The sequence below is a fragment of the Symphalangus syndactylus genome, chromosome 18 (genome assembly GCF_028878055.3).
Source record: "Symphalangus syndactylus isolate Jambi chromosome 18, NHGRI_mSymSyn1-v2.1_pri, whole genome shotgun sequence".
Classification (NCBI taxonomy): Eukaryota; Metazoa; Chordata; class Mammalia; order Primates; family Hylobatidae; genus Symphalangus; species Symphalangus syndactylus.
Genome location: NC_072440.2, coordinates 87,603,794 through 87,624,187, shown reverse-complemented (window position 1 = coordinate 87,624,187; position 20,394 = coordinate 87,603,794). Strand labels below are relative to the sequence as shown.

At 35.0% G+C, this 20,394-nt stretch overlaps 1 protein-coding gene across 11 annotated transcripts in view; it reads left to right on the top strand.

Annotated features, from left to right (window-relative positions):
* NCOA1 (nuclear receptor coactivator 1) overlaps nucleotides 1-20,394 on the top strand; it is a 285,404-nt gene that overhangs the window by 141,398 nt on the left and 123,612 nt on the right. For all 11 annotated transcript variants that reach the window (XM_063623906.1, XM_055253870.2, XM_055253874.2 and 8 more), the window contains one exon: nucleotides 14,679-14,834. The gene's annotated coding sequence lies outside the window, so the exon portion shown is untranslated. The remainder of the gene's footprint in view (nucleotides 1-14,678; nucleotides 14,835-20,394) is intronic.

Below are 20,394 nucleotides of genomic sequence, written 5' to 3'. Positions count from 1 at the left end.
TGGTAGATTGAGCACTTACTTAGTATTGTTCCATCTCAAAACAACAGTTTAGTTAAACAATAACAAAAATAGGATAAATAAGGATTTTTAAAAAGTCATAAATCCAGGGAGACTAGGAGAATGGGAGAGAATATGACAAAATTTTTGAAGGGGTAGAACAGCTAGAATAGTAGTAGCAATCTCACTACACTTGAGAAAGCCAGTTTTAAGGGAAGAAAGCTGATAACCAGTTGGACTGTTACTGGTGAATCTTCAAAAGGCTCGGATAGTAGTAGTATGTAACTCTGGAAGTTAAGAAGGGAAGCGAACTAAAATGAGGAAGATGGTTTAAAAGCTATTTAAAAAGCCATTAGATGCCTTGATATCCTTCACTCTTTGTCACTGTGCTTACGCACTTCTCCCATCCTGACAGGTGGGAGACTTGAGGTCCATCTTATAGGTTAAATCAGAGGGTCTCTTGGCTAGTGGACACCAGTCACATTGAAGGTGGAGAGGAATTAAGTGAGTACTGACATTTCCAATGCTCACAACCCCTGGCCCCCTTCTCCATTATTGGCTCCCAAATTGAAAACTAGGCCCTTTAGCATCCAGACAGGAAACAGGAGGAATCTGTTTGGAAATCTCACCAACTCAAAGAGAAAAACCTAAAGACAAAAAGAACTATACCTAAATACTGTACTGCACTTGGTAAGTTTGTTTCTTTTTTTTTGGCTTAGCACAATTGAAGTTTATTTTCTTTTTTTTTTTTTTTTTTTTTTAATTATACTTTAGGTTTTAGGGTACATGTGCACAATGTGCAGGTTTGTTACATATGTATCCATGTGCCATGTTGATTTCCTGCACCAATTAACTCATCATTTAGCATTAGGTATATCTCCTAATGCTGTCCCTCCCCCCTCCCCCCACCCCACAACAGTCCCCGGAGTGTGATGTTCCCCTTCCTGTGTCCATGAGTTCTCATTGTTCAGTTCCCACCTATGAGTGAGAACATGCGGTGTTTGCTTTTTTGTCCTTGCGATAGTTTACTGAGAATGATGTTTTCCAGTTTCATCCATGTCTCTACAAAGGACACGAACTCATCATTTTTTATGGCTGCATAGTATTCCATGGTGTATATGTGCCACATTTTCTTAATCCAGTCTGTCGTTAGACACTTGGCTTGGTTCCAAGTCTTTGCTATTGTGAATAGTGCCGCAATAAACCATACGTGTGCATGTGTCTTTATAGCAGCATGATTTATAGTCCTTTGGGTATATACCCAGTAATGGGATGGCTGGGTCAAATGGTATTTCTAGTTCGAGATCCCTGAGGAATCGCCACACTGACTTCCACAATGGTTGAACTAGTTTGCAGTCCTACCAACAGTGTAAAAGTGTTCCTATTTCTCCACATCCTCTCCAGCACCTGTTGTTTCCTGATTTTTTAATGATGGCCATTCTAACTGGTGTGAGATGGTATCTCACTGTGGTTTTGATTTGCATTTCTCTGATGGCCAGTGATGATGAGCATTTCTTCATGTGTTTTTTGGCTGCATAAATGTCTTCTTTTGGGAAGTGTCTGTTCATGTCCTCTGCCCACTTTTTGATGGGGTTTTTTGTTTTTTTCTTGTAAATTTGTTTGAGTTCATTGTAGATTCTGGATATTAGCCCTTTGTCAGATGAGTAGGTTGCAAAAATTTTCTCCCATTCTGTAGGTTGCCTGTTCACTCTGATGGTAGTTTCTTTTGCTGTGCAGAAGCTCTGTAGTTTAATTAGATCCCATTTGTCAATTTTGGCTTTTGTTGCCATTGCTTTTGGTGTTTTAGACATGAAGTCCTTGCCCACGCCTATGTCCTGAATGGTATTGCCTAGGTTTTCTTGTAGGATTTTAATGGTTTTAGGTCTAACATTTAAGTCTTTAATCCATCTTGAATTAATTTTTGTATAAGGTGTAAGGAAGGGATCCAGTTTCAGCTTTCTACATATGGCTAGCCAGTTTTCCCAGCACCATTTATTAAATAGGGAATCCTTTCCCCATTTCTTGTTTTTGTCAGGTTTGTCAAAGATCAGATAGTTGTAGATATGTGGCATTATTTCTGAGGGCTCTGTTCTGTTCCATTGATCTATGTCTCTGTTGTGGTACCAGTACCATGCTGTTTTGGTTACTGTAGCCTTGTAGTATAGTTTAAAGTCAGGTAGCGTGATGCCTCCAGCTTTGTTCTTTTGGCTTAGGATTGACTTGGCGATGCAGGCTCTTTTTTGGTTCCATATGAACTTTAAAGTAGTTTTTTCCAATTCTGTGAAGAAAGTCATTGGGAGCTTGATGGGGATGGCATTGAATCTATAAATTACCTTGGGCAGTATGGCCATTTTCACTATATTGGTTCTTCCAACCCATGAGCATGGAATGTTCTTCCATTTGTTTGTATCCTCTTTGATTTCATTGAGTAGTGGTTTGTAGTTCTCCTTGAAGAGGTCCTTCACATCCCTTGTAAGTTGGATTGCTAGGTATTTTATTCTCTTTGAAGCAATTGTGAATGGGAGTTCACTCATGATTTGGCTCTCTGTTTGTCTGTGATTGGTGTACAAGAATGCTTGTGATTTTTGTACATTGATTTTGTATCCTGAGACTTTGCTGAAGTTGCTAATCAGCTTAAGGAGATTTTGGGCTGAGACAATGGGGTTTTCTAGATATACAGTCATGTCATCTGCAAACAGGGACAATTTGACTTCCTCTTTTCCTAATTGAATACCCTTTATTTCCTTCTCCTGCCTGATTGCTCTGGCCAGAACTTCCAGCACTATGTTGAATAGGAGTGGTGAGAGAGGGCATCCCTGTCTTGTGCCAGTTTTCAAAGGGAATGCTTCCAGTTTTTGCCCATTCAGTATGATATTGGCTGTGGGTTTGTTGTAGATAGCTCTTATTATTTTGAGATACGTCCCATCAATACCTAATTTATTGAGAGTTTTTAGCATGAAGGGTTGTTGAATTTTGTCAAAGGCCTTTTCTGCATCTATTGAGATAATCATGTGGTTTTTGTCTTTGGTTCTGTTTATATGCTGGATTACATTTATTGATTTGCGTATGTTGAACCAGCCTTGCATCCCAGGGATGAAGCCCACTTGATTATGGTGGATAAGTTCTTTGATGTGCTGCTGGATTCGGTTTGCCAGTATTTTATTGAGGATTTTTGCATCAATGTTCATCAAGGATATTGGTCTGAAATTCTCTTTTTTGGTTATGTCTCTGCCAGGCTTTGGTATCAGGACAATGCTGGCTTCATAAAATGTGTTAGGGAGGATTCCCTCTTTTTCTATCAATTGGAATAGTTTCAGAAGGAATGGTACCAGTTCCTCCTTGTACCTCTGGTAGAATTCAGCTGTGAATCCATCAGGTCCTGGACTCTTTTTTGGTTGGTAAGCTATTGATTATTGCCACAATTTCAGAACCTGTTATTGGTCTATTCAGAGATTCAACTTCTTCCTGGTTTAGTCTTGGGGGGGTGTATTTGTCGAGGAATTTATCCATTTCTTCTAGATTTTCTAGTTTATTTGCATAGAGGTGTTTGTAGTATTCTCTGATGGTAGATTGTATTTCTGTGGGATCGGTGGTGATATCCCCTTTTTCATTTTTTATTGCATCTATTTGATTCTTCTCTCTTTTCTTCTTTATTAGTCTTGCTAGCGGTCTATCAATTTTGTTGATCTTTTCAAAAAACCAGCTCCTGGATTCATTAATTTTTTGAAGGGTTTTTTGTGTCTCTATTTCCTTCAGTTCTGCTCTGATTTTAGTTATTTCTAGCCTTCTGCTAGCTTTTGAATGTGTTTGCTCTTGCTTTTCTAGTTCTAGTTTGTTTCTTATAGGGGTATAGGTTAACAATGTAAAACTACTTTACCTGTATACAGGTGTTTGAAAAATAAGCTAAGCATTAGAAAAGGGGAGCCAGGTTTCTCACATAAATATTTATGCCCTCACGAAGAGCCTGGACGGATTGCCTTGTAGTGGGGAAGGTCATAATTGATAAGTCCCATGTACATAACTAGAGCTTTCAATCAACTTTGTGTACCCAAACAACTAAATACCATTGGGCATCTGAGGAAAGCTTCTAATATGAATAACAGAAACCAAAATAAGCAAATAGAAAAAAACTGGAGAAAATAGACTATGCCGCCTAGAAAACTTTATGTATATGTATGCATGTACATACATATATACATATACACACGTACACATACAGCCATACATAGATAAATATACATACACACACACATATATATACAAATACCCAGATATGTGCATGCAGAAAGACTGAATGCTGCACCCATAAAGCAAGAATGGGATATTTTAAAAGAACATTCAGAGAACAAAAAAGAATTTTTACCAATTAAGAACATATAGTAGAAAAGAAAAACTCAAAGAAATATTGGGCAATAAGTTGAGGAAAATTTTCTAGAAAGTAGAGCAAAAGGGCAAAGAAATAATAAACAGAAGATAAAATACATGTACTAGTCCAGGAGGGCCAGCTTTGTATTATTAAACATTCTAAAAAAGGGAAAACAGAATAAATGAAAAGAAAGAAAAAATGAATAGTATAATTCAAGAAAATTTCTCATAATTGAAGGCAAAGTACTTATTGAGTGCCTAGCGTAATGGATGAAAAGAGACCAATATTCATTTAAAGAATAGGAAATATAGGCCGGGCGCGGTGGCTCACGCTTGTAATCCCAGCACTTTGGGAGGCCAAGGTGGGCAGATCACAAGGTCAGGAGATCGAGACCACGGTGAAACCCCGTCTCTACTAAAAACACAAAAAATAAGCCGGACGTGGTGGCGGGCACCTGTAGTCCCAGCTACTCGGAGAGGCTGAGGCAGGAGAATGGCGTGAACCCGGGAGGCAGAGCTTGCAGTGAGCCGAGATTGCGCCACGGCACTCCAGCCTGGGTGACAGAGTGAGACTCCGTCTCAAAAAAAAAAAAAAAAAAAAAGGAAATATAAAAAGCAAACTTAGATGCCTAGGCCCCATAATATTCAGGGAAATACAAATTGAAATGAGATACTATTTTTCATCCATTTGATAGGGTAAAAAATTAATTATATCAATAGCATTGGGAAGGATATGGGAAAAATGGCTGTCTCAGACTACACACTCTGGGGGAAGTCTGAAACCATTATTTTGGTAAACAGTTTGCCAGATGGCAAGTGGAGTTGTACGTATGCAAATATTACAATCTAGAAATTCTACTTCTGGAAATTGCCATTAGAAATTCTTGTACTTGTGCATATGAAGATCTGGACAAGATGCTGTGTATAAGAACATTCATTGAGCCATTATTTGTAATAATGAGAATGTATGGACAACCTAAATACAAAAATGGCTAAGATGTGGTATATTCACATACACATATGAACAGAACACATGCACACTTCAACAGGGATAGAACGTCAAAAGATAATGTATGAAGTCAGCAAAATGCAGAATATGTATGGTGTATATACATTTTAAATGTATATTTCAAAACATAAAACATTATATTGTTTATGGATATGTGTATGTCTAAAAATGATAAAAAAATTCACCAGAAGGTATGTACCAAATTCATAATAATGGTTACCTCTGTCAACGGGAGGGGGAAGGAACAGGGTGGGCTGTGAATATGGGGACTTTAGCTTTATCAGTGATGCTTCATTTCTTTAAAAATAAAATAAATATATCACAATGTTTACTATTGTTAATTCTGAGTGATAGATCATAGGTATTTAGTTGTTGTGTTTTTCTTTATATCTTTGAATTCTGGCCCTTTGCCTAACTCCAAAATAACAAAGCAAGAGTGTTTTCTAGATTTCCTTTTTACTCCGTCTATGTGTTAGGTACATTATAGGTACTCTTCTGTCACCTTGCTTTCTCATCTGATTCTTAAATGGAAATTGAGGTACTGCATTAACCAGTACATATGCCAGAATCTAGCATCAGAAGCAGATAATGAAGACAGAAGGGCCTTTACCCATGAGAGACAACTTAAAACTAGGAATTGGAAGCTTCAGGCATGTCCAATAGCTGTGGGGGTTTATTAAGGGTTTGCTTCATCCATCTCAGGTCTCCTACCCTGAATTCCTAGGGGAGGAACCCCCCCGGAGACAAGACCACGCTCTTTCACCCAGGCTGGAGTGCAGTGGCACAATTATAGCTCGCAGCAGCCTTCAACTACTGGGCCCAAGCGATCCTCCCATTTCAGCCCCGCAGCTGAGTAGCTGGGACTACAGGCACACACCACCTTGCCCGGCTTATTTTTAAATTGTTTTGTAGAGACCGGGCCTCACTTTGTTGCCCAGGCTGTTCTCAAACTCCTGTCCTTAAGTGATCTTCCTGCCTGGGCCTCCCAAAGTGTTGGGATTACAGGTGTAAGGCACCCTATACCTGCCCTAGAAAACACTTTCAAAATATTGAACTCTGGATTGCACAGATGATCATGTAGTAACCGTGTAATAATTACTAAATAATATTTAGAAGAATAAGCTTACTGATTCCATAATAACAAACATCAGATGATCTGCATCATTCTTCCCCCCATTCCTTCATATTTCTCCTGTCTTTTTTGGTCTCTGTGTGTCACCTATCTCTTGGTTTTTATATTTTTCACTTCTCACCATCTGCATATCTTTTTTGAATATGGATTCATCATGTACTTTTCTGCCTTCGTGCAGTCCCTAAGTAAGTGTGCTCAGCCTCCCATCAGCATGGTTTCCCTGTTCCCTTGCTTGACTGGCCATGAGTTCGTCAGCATGAGCAAGCTGTTCTGGGGATCCTGAATCGTTAGTAGGAATCCATCTGGCTTCAGTTACTGCTTGGTTTTGAAAAAGTTCTCATAAAAAAAAAAATAAAAAATAAAAAAAGGTACTCATGAAAACTCTCAGGTTTTATAAAAGACGGTGGCATTATTTGGCAAACATAGTAAAGTACACAAATGATTTTCGGGAGTGCCTTTTCTTGGAAGTCAAATAATAAGACAGAAGAACCTAGGTTTGTAGATGACTATGTTTGCCATATATAATGACTACTTATCAATTACAAAGTAATAATCAAAAGGAATCTCATCCCCTACAAAACGTTTTAGGGCACTAAGTTTACTACAAATGCAGGTAAACTAGACATATACAGTGAGAACAATGGGCTAATCTAACTATAAATCCCTTTCTTTAATAGTTTAACTATAAGCCAATATGAAGAGCTGGAAGTTTAAGTTTCTTTGAGTTTTTGAAGTGTGAGTTTAAGTCAAGGAAAGAAAAAAAATTGAAAATATAAAAAGCATTTAATTTGGAGGGGCAGTAAGAGGTCAGGATCCGGTTGATAGGAACAATTCAATTTGCTGACATTAAACATTCCACCTTTATATGGAATTTACCATTGGGGAAATCATCATGATTTAGAGAAAATACAGTTTTTATATAAAAAGCAAAAACCCAAAACAGACATTAAAAAACATTACAAATGTATTGTTAAAAATCAGTTTGTATTTATTGATAGTAAAATGCATCAGATATGCATAAAGTAAACCATTCATTTTCTTTTCGAATATGTGAATTAATCTGGGAGTAGACTAACATCTTCACACTATTCAGTCTTTAAACCCATGAACATGTTAAATCACTGTTTTTTAGATCTCTTTTTGTGTCTTTCAGCAAAGGTTTAAGTCTTGCCATAGGTTTTATTAATTCCAAAGTATTTTGTTTTTGATGCTATTATAAATAAAAGATAAAATTGTTTTTAAATGTTATTTTCCAATTGTTTGCTACATTTGTATAGAAACAATTGATATTTGTATATTCACCTTGTGAATTCACCTTACTAAATTCACTTATTGTATTCACCTTTGTATAGTATATTCACCTTGCCAAATTCACTTAATTCTAATAATTGGTTCTCAGATTCCTAAAATTATTGACAAAAAATTCATTTTTAAGTAAATAAAGACAATTTTAGTTATTTCTTCCCTAACTTTTATTTCTTTTTCTGGCCTTTTTGCCCTAAGTAGGAACTCCACTATATTCAATACAATGATGAATAGAAGTGGGGAGAGGGAACATTCTTGACTTGAATGCAGTATTATGAGAACTTGCAGTATTTTATCATTATATAAAATATTAGCTGTAGATTTTTCATTTATCCCCCTTATCAGATTGATGGAATAACTTTTAATTTTTAGCTGAGAGTTTTATCATGAATGGGTGCTGATTTTTCTCAGATGCTTTTTCTGCATCCATTGAGTTTTTTTTAAGATTCTGTTAATATGGTAAATTATATGGATTTAAATTTTTTATGTTAATTTTTAAATTGACGAATAATAATTGTACATACTTACGGGATACATAGTGATGTCTGATACATATAATGTATGGTGATCAGCTCAGGATAATTATTAATAGCATATCCCTCATCTCACACATTTATCATTTCTTTATGTTGCAAGCATTCATTACCTTCCTTCTAGCTGTTTGAAACTATACAATATATTGGCGTTGTTTTGTTTTGTTTTGTTTTGTTTTGTTTTTTGAGCTGGAGTTTTGCTCTTGTTGCCCAGGCTGGAGTGCAATGGCGTGATTTCAGCTCGCCGCAATCTCCGCCTTCTAGGTTCAAGCCATTCTCCTGCCTCAGCCTCCCGAGTAGCTGGAATTAAAGGCATGTGCCACCATGTCTGGCTAATTTTGTATTTTTTAGTAAAGACAGGGTTTTTCCATGTTGGTCAGGCTGGTCTCGAACTCCTGACCTTAAGTGATCTGCCCGCCTCGGCCTCCCAAAGTCCTGGGATTACAGGTGTGAGCCACTGCACCCGGCCGAACTATGCAATATATTGTTTACTGTAGTTATCCAACAGTGGTATAGAACACTAGGACTTACTCCTCCTATCTAGCTATAATTTTGTATCCTTCAACAAATCTCTCTCTATCCCTATCCCTCTTCCCCCTACCCTTCCCAGCCTCTAGTATCTTATGTTCTACTTTTATTTCTATGAGATCAACCTTTTTTTTTTTTTTTTTTTTTTTTAGCTTTCATAAAGGAGTGAGAACATGTGATGTTTAATTTTCTGTTCCTGGCTTATTTCACTTAATGTCTTGCAGTTCCAGTCACATTGCCATGAATAGCAGGATTTCATTCTTTTTTATGGCTGAATAGTACTCTGTTGTGTATCTATGCCACATTTTCTTTATCTATTCATCTGTTGTTGGACACCCAGGTTGATTCCATATCTTAGCTATTGTAAATAGTGTTGCAGTCAACATGGTAGTGCAGACGTCTCTTCAATATACTGATTTCCTTTTATTTGGCTAAATGCCAAATAAAAGTAGTGGGATTGCTGGATTATATGGTAGTTCTATTTGTAGTTTCTTTTCTTTTGAGGAACCTCCATACTGTTCTCCATAGTGGTTATACTGGTTTACATTCCCACCAACAGTGTTTAAGAGTTATCTTTTCTCCACATCCTCATCAGCATTTGTTATTTTTTGTCTTTTTGATAATAGCTATCATCCTAACTGGGGTGAGATGATTACCTCATTGTGGTTTTGATTTGTATCTCCCTGATGATTAATGATGTTGAGCATGTTTCCATATATTTGTATGACTTCTTTTGGCCATTTGTCTTTTGAGAAATGCCTGTTCAGATTATTTGCTCATTTTTAAAATCAGATTGTTGTTGCTGTTGCTGTTGAGATGTTTGAGTTCCTTGTATATTCTGGATATTAATCTACTGTCAGAAGATTGGTTTCTGAATTTTAAATCAGCCTTACATTCCTTGGATATACCACTTGATAATAGTCTATTCTTAAATATGTCTGGATTCAGTTTGATTTTTTTTGTAAATCTGTACTCATGAGGCTGATTTTCTTTTCTGTTAATATCTTTCCAGGTTTTAGTATTAGGGTTCTGCTTGCCTAATAAAACACATTGGGAAATATCCCTCTCCTATTTTCCTGAAAGTGTGTAAGATTGCTATTATTACTTCCTTAAATATTGGATACAACTTAACCTGTGATGCCATTTGGACCTGGAGTTTTGTTTTGTTTTTAATTACAAATTTATTTAATACATACAGTCTGTTCTTTCTGTGGTTATTTTAATAAATAAAAAAATTAATTTTTTGAGATTTTTCATGTTATCTCAGTTACTGAATTGATTTGTATAATGTTCAGAACACTATATTTGTATGATCTGTGGTGACATCCCTCATATTTCTAGTATTAGTAATTTGTGTTTTTAACTTTTTCTTGATCAATCTTGCTAAAGTTTTATCAATTTTTTACCTTTTCAAAAAAACAACTTTTAGTTTTTTTCAGTTGTCCACATTTATTCCATTGATTAGAATATTAAATGTATTATTTTTAGTTTATACCTAATGATTTTAAACTTTTTTAAAAATATGAGCAGCATATAGGCCGAGCGTGGTGGCTCATGTCTATAATCCCAGCACTTTGGGAGGCCGAGGCAGGCGGATCACGAGGTCAGGAGTTCGAGACCAGCCTGACCAACATAATGAAACCCCATCTCTACTAAAAATACAAAAAATTAGCCGGGCATGGTGGTGGGCATCTGTAATCTCAGCTACTTGGGAGGCTGAGGCAGGAGAATCTCTTGAACTTTGGAGGCAGAGGTTGCAGTAAGTGGAGATCGTGCTGTTGCACTCCAGCCCAGGTGACAGTGCGAGACTCTGTCTCAAAAAAAAAAAAAAAAAGTATATGTGTATATATATATATGCAGAGTGTAAATGCAACTTCAGAGTCATTCAACAGATTTTGATGTCATATGTTTACTTTATTGCAGTTTCACTTATTTTCTGATTTCCATTGCATTTTCTTCTTTCAATGTAGGTCATTAACAGGTATGTTGTCAAATTTCTACCTATTTAAGACTTTTCTGGATATGTTAATGGTTTCTAATTTAATTCCATAGTAGTGAGAGAACATACCCTTTAAGATTTCAATCTTTAGAAATGTGTTATATAAAAAATGGCTCACCATTTGTTTCATGTTGAGTAGTATTTTCATGTGCACTTGAAAATAAATGTACATTTGCCAGTTGTTGGATGTACTGTTCTATGAATGTTCATTTAGGACAAGCTAGTCATCACTGTTCTTCAAATCTTCTATTTCCTTACTGGTTTTTAAAAATCTAGTTGTTTCATCTGTTATTGAGAGAGGAATGTTAAAATCTTCAATGATACATACAGATTTTTCTATTTCTCTTTTAAGTTCTGTTTATGCTTCATTTATTTTGAAGCTTTGTTATTATTTGCATAACTTATGATTCTGGCCGGGCATGGTGGCTCACATCTATAATCCTAGCACTTTGGGAGGCCACAGTAGGAGGATCACTTAAGCCTGGGAGCTCAAGACCAGACTGGGCAAGACCCCATCTCTAAAACAATTAAAATTTCTTTAAAATTATGATTCTGTCTTCCTGATGCATTGGCTCTTTTAGGAAACTTCCCTTTTTATGTTTAGTTACATTCCTAGTCCTGAAGTCTACTTTTGCTGATATTTATATTGCTTTCTTATGTTTGCTGTTTGTGTAATATATTCTTTCCATTTTTTAAACTTTCAACCTATTTGTATCTTTATATTTAAACTATATCTCTTATTGACAGCATATAGTGTGGGTTTGCTTTTTCTCTAGTTTCCTTCTTTTAATTGTAATGTTTAGTTATTTTGTATTTAATTAATATGGTTGGGTTTAAGATACCATTTGTTCCTTGTTCTTCTTTTCCTACTTTCTTGCCTTCTTTTGGGTTAACCAAATATTTTTTAGTAGAGTGCTGACAATTCCTGTTAACTTTTTAGCTATACTTTCTTATATTTTCAAATTCCTTTATAACCTTTTGAACACTACTCTTTTATAATTTTTAAGTGGCTGCTCTAGGAATTAAAATATATATCCTTAATTTATAAATTTATTTATAGCTAACATTGTAATACTTTATGTAAAATTTAAGAGCCTTGCAACAGTATAATTGCATTTATACCTTCCCATCCTTTGTGCTATTATTGTAATATAATTAACATTTAATATATTACAAACTCCACAATATTTTATATATTTTAATATATTTTTATATAATCACTTTTAAAGAAAGAATGCATACATCTTTTAAAGAATAAAAAGAATAAATACATCTTTTAAAGAATAAAAAATACATAGTCCTTTTTATTTGCCCTCATATTTATGATTTCTGATGCTTTTGCTTCTGTTTTGTAGATCTGACTTTATCTAGCATCATCTCCCTTTAGCCTGAAAAAGTTCCTTTAGTATTTCTTATATATTAATCTTATAACAGATTATGTTTGGTTATGTGAAAGTGTTTTTTAATTTTGCCTTCAGTTTTTTGAAGGGATATTTTTGCTGGATATAGAATTGTGGGTTGATAGGGCTCCCCACCCCCCTTCAGCATTTTAATGGAAGAAATTCCGTTATCTTCTTGCCTTTGTTGTTACCAATGAGAAACCAGTTACCATTTGTATGTTTGTTTTCTTGTATGTGATGTGCTACCTTGCCCAAGCTAGTTTCAAAATTTTGTCTTAATTTTTTTTTAGCGGTTTGACTGGACTTTGCCAGAATTTCTCTATATTTATTCTGAGTGGGATTTATTGAGACTCTGGATCTCACTGTTTATTTTTCACCAAATATTGGAAATTTTCTATCATTATTTTCCCATAATACTATTTCTGCCCCAGTGTCTTTCGCCTCTCATCAATTACATGCTTGGTATTGCCAACAGATTACAGAAGGCGTGTGTGTGTGTGTGTGTGTGTGTGTTTTCCCCAGATTATAGAAGGGGTGTGTGTGGTTGTGTGTGTGGTTGTGTGGTTTCTTTTCTCTTTCTTCTTCAGACTGGGTATTATTTTCATTTCAAGTTCACTGACTTGTTTTTCTGCTGTCACAAATCTGTTGTTAAGTCTGGCCGGTGAATCTTAAAATTTGCTATTGAACGATCTAGCTCTTGAATTTCCATTTATTTCTTTCTCAGTTTCCATTTGCTGCCAGTATTTCTCATGTGTTTACCCATTATATATATATATATATATATATATATATATTAAAATCTTTAAACATATTTATAATAGCTACTTTCACATCTTTGTTAGGTATTTCCAACACCTAAATCATCTTGTGGTGTGTTACTGTTGACCACCTTTTCTCCTGATCTGGAGTTACATTTTCTACCTTCTTTGCATGTTTAATAATTTTTTATTGTGTACTGGATGTTGTGGATGACATTGTGGATTGTTATCTCTTTTTGAAGAGTATTGATTTATCTTCTAGTAGACAGCTAAATTACTGGCTGGTAAACATACACTTAACTATACAACTCAGCAATTACAGTCCTGGGCATTAAAATGAAAACGAATGTTTTTACAAAAGCCTGTACACAAAATATTCATAGCAGCTTTTATTTGTAATAGCCAAAAACTAAACACAACCCAAATGCACTTTAAAGGACAAATGGTGAAAAACACTGTGGCACCACTGTACCATGGAGCAATAAAAAGGAATGAACTATTGATACATGCACCAAACTGGATGGATCTCAAGGGCATTATGCTGAGTGAAAAAAGCCAACTTGAAAAGATTCCATGTTATATGATTCAATTTATGTAGTGTTCTCAAAGTGACAAAAATTATAGAAATAGGGAACAGATTGCAGTTGTCAAGAGTTAAGGAAAGGGGAAGGTGGATGTGATTATAAACAGCATGAAACAATTCAGCTGTGGTGATGGAGCAGTGAATCTCAATTGTGGTGTAGTTATATGTATCTGTACATGTGCTAAAATGTCACAGAATTGTAAAAAAGACATAGAGAAAATGAGTGCATGCAAAAACTGGCAAAATTCAAGTAAGGTCTGTAATCTCGTCTACTCAATTTCCAGCTTTCTTTTAGCTCTGATCTTCGTTCTTTAATGCCTCAAGCCAATAAGACTGTGGTTTTCTCCTTTAAACCTAGCCTCTCTGCACTTAAGTGGGAGTACTGGGAAGAGTTCCCTTCCAGGGGAGTCTCATAAGTGTGTATCTCACCCAATATAATTCCTTTCTTTCAATGATCAGAACCCCTACAATTTCTATCTGCTTTGGTCACTTTCCAATTTCTTCAAACAGTTGTTTTTTATATTTTGTCCAGAGTTTATAACTGTTATCTGTGGGCAAATTAGTTCGATGATAAGGTAGTTCTTCATTGCTAGAACCAGAGCTCAACTAACATCTTTTTGAAGTATTACAAATATAAAATGTTTATAAACTTTTTCAATTAGAAATTTGAAGATAAAATATTATAGGAGTATTACATAAGTAAAGAATTATATGATAACTGAAAATATGAAAAAATTAGAATTTATAAGTAGGAAGAAGGATAAATATACAAATGCAGCCAGAAACAACTTTTAAAAGACATATAAATGAGTCCTTCAGAAGTTTACGGGTAGATGCAATTATGTATTAGCTAAGCAGCATTCTCAAATAGGAGTATATACTTAATCACCAGAAAGGACTTAAGCTGTAAAATGAGATCTTTATTCATTGTCTTTTGGAAATATTTTTCCATTTCACTCTAAAAGTTGCATTTTTTTCTTTTCTCGCATATCTGACCTTTATTATTTATTGGAGAATAAAGTGGCAATCTAACATCCCTTCTGCTTTTATTTTTGTCTTTTTATTCTAGTTGTTTATATAACTGGCCTTAAATGAGGTGAGAGTGAAGAGACTGGAGCCATCTCTGGAAAACATCATTATCCCATTCCCCGGGAAGCTACCCTCTGGAACACAAGATTTGACCATATCTGTTTTGAGGATCACTATGAACAAAGAAGTCTCCCAGGTAGGAATTGTAGTTCTATTTTTAAAGAGCTTTGTCTCTGCAAAAGTATGGAAGGAACATGATTACCTGTTGACTGTTATCTTTTATGGAAATATGTGTTTGATCTGGGATGCTTCAAGGTTAGTTTAAAACAGTTGCTCACATTCCTAAGTGAAAATGATAGGAAAGTCCTAGGATACACTTTATGAGCTATTTTAGTGTATGTCGAAATCACTTATGATGAGACCCTCAAAGTCCTTACTGAATTGAAAATGGCAGCAGAAAAACTGTAGTAAACCATCTCCAGATTTGCTTCATATATTTCTAACATGTATCCAGTTAATTTTATACATATATGCATAAAATTACATAATATATACCTATATAATTATAGGTATACCTGTATTATAGGTAATTATAGGTATACCCATATAATATATACCTATGTAATTTATGTGTATATAGTGTCCATATGGGCATTTTTACATTGTTGCTATTTTAGAGTTTGTGAGCTAGCTGAATAGAACCAGTATATCCATGAACATACTAATGGGAGCAGTAGAAAAATAAACATGTACCAAGCCAAGACAGTAGATAAAAGAGTTGAAGAGTGATCAGAAACTGATAAATCAGTAAGGGAAAACTTGCAGGAGAAAATTTGTTAATTAATAGACTTTTAATTGAATTATACATAGATAAAAATAAAAAATTATAATCATACAACTTTTTTTATTTATTATGTACTGAACATATTTGTGTAAACATTACCTGGGTTAAGAAGTAGAACAATACCACCACCCCAGAAATCCTCTTCATCCATGTGTCCCAGCTGCACGCCCGTTCACTTTTAAAGGAGGAGACAGTTGTCACCATGGAGAGTGATACCTGTCAACCTAGAGTGTGGAGTTTTATAGATCATTGATGTTAAAGGCAGTAAAATTTAGCTGGCCAACAATGCCTGTGTTTGGAATTAACAATGAGTTTGGAAGTTGGAGGCAAAACTGTCAGTTGGCAGAGAGCTTTAATGCAAGGACTGGAGGTACAAAATTATTTAAGAAGATATTCATCTAATCTTACGATCTCTGCCTCTTTAAAATTTCGTCAGTTTTGGCCAGGTGCTGTGGCTCACGCCTGTAATCCCAGCACTTTGGGATGCTGAGACGGGCGGATTACAAGGTCAGGAGATTGAGACCATCCTGGCTAACATGGTGAAACCCCGTTTCTACTAAAAATACAAAAAAAAAAAAAAAAAAAAAAAGCCAGACGTGGTGGTGGGTGCCTGCAGTCCTAGCTACTTGGGAGGCTGAGGCAGGAGAATGGCGTGAACCTGGGAGGCGGAGCTTGCAGTGAGCAGAGATCGAGCCACTGCACTCCAGCCTGGGTGACAGAGCAAGACTCCTCTCAAAAAAAAAAAAAAAAATTTCACCAGTTTCTAGAGCAAACACAACTCTTGGTTTCTGGCTTTTATTAACTGATGATACATCTGTATTTACACACTGAGTGCCCTATATCTGAAATGCTTGGGATAGAAGTGTTCCATATTTTGGATTTTAAAATATTTGCAGTATACTTACCAGCTGAGCATCCAAAATCTGAAATCCTACGTGTTCCTGTGAGCATTTCCTTTGAGTATCATCAGATTGTGGAGCATATCGGATTTTGGGCTTGGGATGCTCAACCTGTATTAATTTATGTTTTATATTGTTTCCAATCAGGACTGTTGGTTCTCCCTAAGGAGCAATAAATGAATTAAGTATTCTGATTAAAAAAGAAAGTTTTGCTGAGTAGGATGTATTATAATAAAGAGAAATTTTAATTAAGTAGGAGAGCCATCTCTTTAAGAGTTTTCAGGAAAGTAATGTTAGTACCTCGACTTTATGAAAGAGAAAGGGGGAGAAAATTGATAGAATAATGCAGTGACTGAACATTAGCTTGGCGTCTGTCTCTCCTCATTGTTCAATGAGTGACTCTAAGAAAGTCATTTTCCTCATTATAATGACATTTTTCATCTTTTCTATTTCTTCTTAACATTAAAAACGATTTCAAATGTACCAAATAGTTACAAAATTGCTAGACTGAACACCTGCATGCCCATTGTCCAGTTTCACCAATTATAAACATTTTATGGAATTTGCTTTATCTCTCTCTGTATTTACTTTTCCTTTTCCCCTTCCCCCTCTACCATTACGATGATAATGATGAACCGTTTGAGAAAAAGTGGTAGACAATCATGATCCTTCACTCTAAAATATTTCCTACTTAACCACAATATAATAATCAATTCAGGAAACAACATTTTTTATTGCTGTTATCTAATATATAGTTCACATTAAAATTTTACCATTTGTCTGATTCACAATCATAGACTGCATAGTTGTCACATTTGTTTGGTTTCCTTTAACCTAGAATAGTTTATTAGCTTTTCTTTGTTTTTCATAATAGGGCCTTCCATGATAATGACATTGGAGAAGAGTACAGGTCAGCTATTTTGTACAGTGGTCCTCATTTCAGGATTGTCTGTTTCCCCCTATTTCCTTCCTAAAAAGACTGTGATATGGGATGGAGATTCATGGATTTTTCTTTTTCTTTTTTTACTGAGAAGGTTATCTTAAATAACAAAGCCTACAAAGAGTTTTCAGGATAAAGTCTGTTGGAACAAAGGAAATCTAGAAACTAGAATCACTAAGATAATTTAGGTGTTATTGAAAGGAATTATACACATACACACACATAAATATATATAGATATAATTTTAGGATCCAAGATTTATTAACTTTGGAACAAAAATTAGGGTTTGCAAAAGCAGAACTTTTGATTTTGATGGAACAGTGCATTTTATTTTAAAGTTCTTGACATCTTACAATAAATAATTGGTTTTATATTATAACATACCATAGAAGGTAAGTCACGATTAGCTATATGAATAACTTTATTTTCATGTGATGTTTGGACTAAGGATAGAAAAGATTCTTTGTTTATATGTTTGAGTACCTTGTATACTACCTAGTTTTTAGATGTGGTATATTTTAATGCCACCTTTTCTGTAAGCCTCTTACTGGATATATTAGGGAAATGTTTTGATGTGGAGGCCAAAGCAAAAGATTGGGGCTATATTGATGGCTTTTCTATTTATTAGTTATGTGACTGTAGGTCAGTGATATAACTTAAAGCATATGCAAATTCTGGAACCAGATTACCTAAGACCAATTTCTTCCTCTGCCACTTAAGTTGTTGGGCAGATTAAGTAACTTGTCCATGCCTCAGTTTTCTCGTCACTAACATGGATTATAATATTACCTACCTGATGTCTTATGAGTGAATGAGTTAGTAAGGTTTATGAGGGAATTAATTAACACAGGTTAGGTGCTTAGAACAGTGATTGGTACATGGTAAATCTTATATAAGTGTTAGTATTCATTATCATCATCATCAGAGCATAGTTTATTAGTATGATAAAACTGTCAAAATGGAAATAATAATGTATATTTCATAGGGCAGTTGTGAGGAATAAGTGAATTAATGCATATAAAACATATAGTACATGCTCAATATATATATATAATATTGTCACATCCTTTAGATGCATATTAATGGACTTACATTTTAACATAAACTTTTTATCATTTTGTTTCTCTCAAATTATTTGTTACTATTGACTTTATAATGTGAAAGTGGCAACTGGAAGGGTAAGCATGCTTATACCACTGAAGTGACCTATAGTCGAAATATTTGAGAAGTACTTTACTGGGTGACAATTGCAGGGGTCCTTATTCTAAAAATTTAAAAGTCTGCATCTCCAGTTTAAAATGTGTGAGCATTCTTTTTATTGTTATTATTGTTTGTTATCATAATTATTATTCTATTGAGAACCCTGGAAAATGGAATTTGAGTTTCACTTGTTCCAAGTTAGTCGTTAGCTGGTCATTGCAGCAGAAGGAATATAGCTAGCCACATTTAGTGTTAGCATTAAGAGGATATTGATGCTATTTAACCAGCCATTTACATGAAATGCTTGGGATTTTTTTTTTCATTTTTCAATGGATATCAATAAAATATTGCCAAATATAAATCAATCAAGTAAGATGACTTAGGTTTTAAGCTGGACTTTACAAAATGCATATCTTTTCTATAAATGTGGTCAATGAAGATTGGCTCATATTGTGATTTTTTTTTTTTTTTTTTTGGAGACGGAGTCTCACTCTGTCGCCCAGGCTGGAGTGCAGTGACACAATCTCAGCTCACTGCATCCTCCGCTTCCCAGGTTCAAGCAATTCTCTTCCTCAGCCTCCCAAGTAGCTGGGATTACAGGCATCCGCCACCACACCTGGCTAATTTTGTATTTTTAGTAGAGATGGAGTTTCACCATGTTGGCCAGGCTAATCTCAAACTCCTGACCTCATGATCCACCCACCTCAGCCTCCTGAAGCGCTGGGATTACAGGCATGAGCAACTGCACCTGGCCCTCATATTTTGTTTTTATCTGTGCCCTTTCCCTTTCAGGCTGGGAGGGTGACCCTGAAGTTAACCAGAGGTGTGCCTGACTTAATCATTTTATAACACCCTCAAAATACAATTCCATTGTTTAGGTAAATTATTTTGACCCATTTGGCTCTATGACTTTGGTACTTCTTCTACCATATACCATTAAAGAACAGATTTTAGTGTATTTATTTTTCTTTTATTGGTGTAGATATATATATTTAGCTATATTGTATTCTGAAATGGATTTCTAAAATCGTTGATCAAAATTGAATAGCTTCTGATCTGGGGCTGAATTCTTTATTTTAGATATTGGAGTAATTTTTTGTATAAATGTGGTTATTTGGTTTTGGATAATCATTTGTGGATTATCTGTATCTAATGCATATCTTCATTCTCTTTTGGTTCTGGCTTCTAGCTGTTTTTCTGACCACTATTATCTGAATCTCTAAAAGAGGTTGGTAAAAAGAGACAAATATTAAAAATTTTTTAAATTTTTATTTATTTATTTATTTTTTAAAAAGAGACATAGTCTGTCTATGTAGCCAAGACCATACTTGAATTCCGGGCTCAAATGATTCTCCCACCTCAGCCTCCTGAGGAGTTGGGATTATAGACACATGTTACTGCACCCAGCAACACTGAAATTTTTGTCACTCAGTTTTGTCTGTGCAAATGACAAAGCAAAATGATCATCATTTTCTTTTTTAAGGCTGCTTCTGCTAAACTCTTATAAAATCTTGTACACCTGCAAGTAAATATTAAATACTTATATTCTTGTTTATATCAGCTGAATATAGCTATAGTTAGGAAGACTGATTTTTCCTCAAGAAATACCAACACAAATTAAAGTGGATTTTGGAAGACATGTGCATACCTGCGTAACTCTATGTCACTCTAAGATAACTGGATTCATAGTTTCATAAGGAAATGTTGAGTTATTTTGCTAATTTGTTCTAATAAGATAGTTGCCACAAATATGTGTTACAATGCTGTTTTTCCTCAGTCATGAATATACTAGGAATATTTTAATAAGGTAAATGTTTATTCTTCATCTTAAAATTACATTTTAAATGAAGCCAATATGAGGAAAATATTAGGT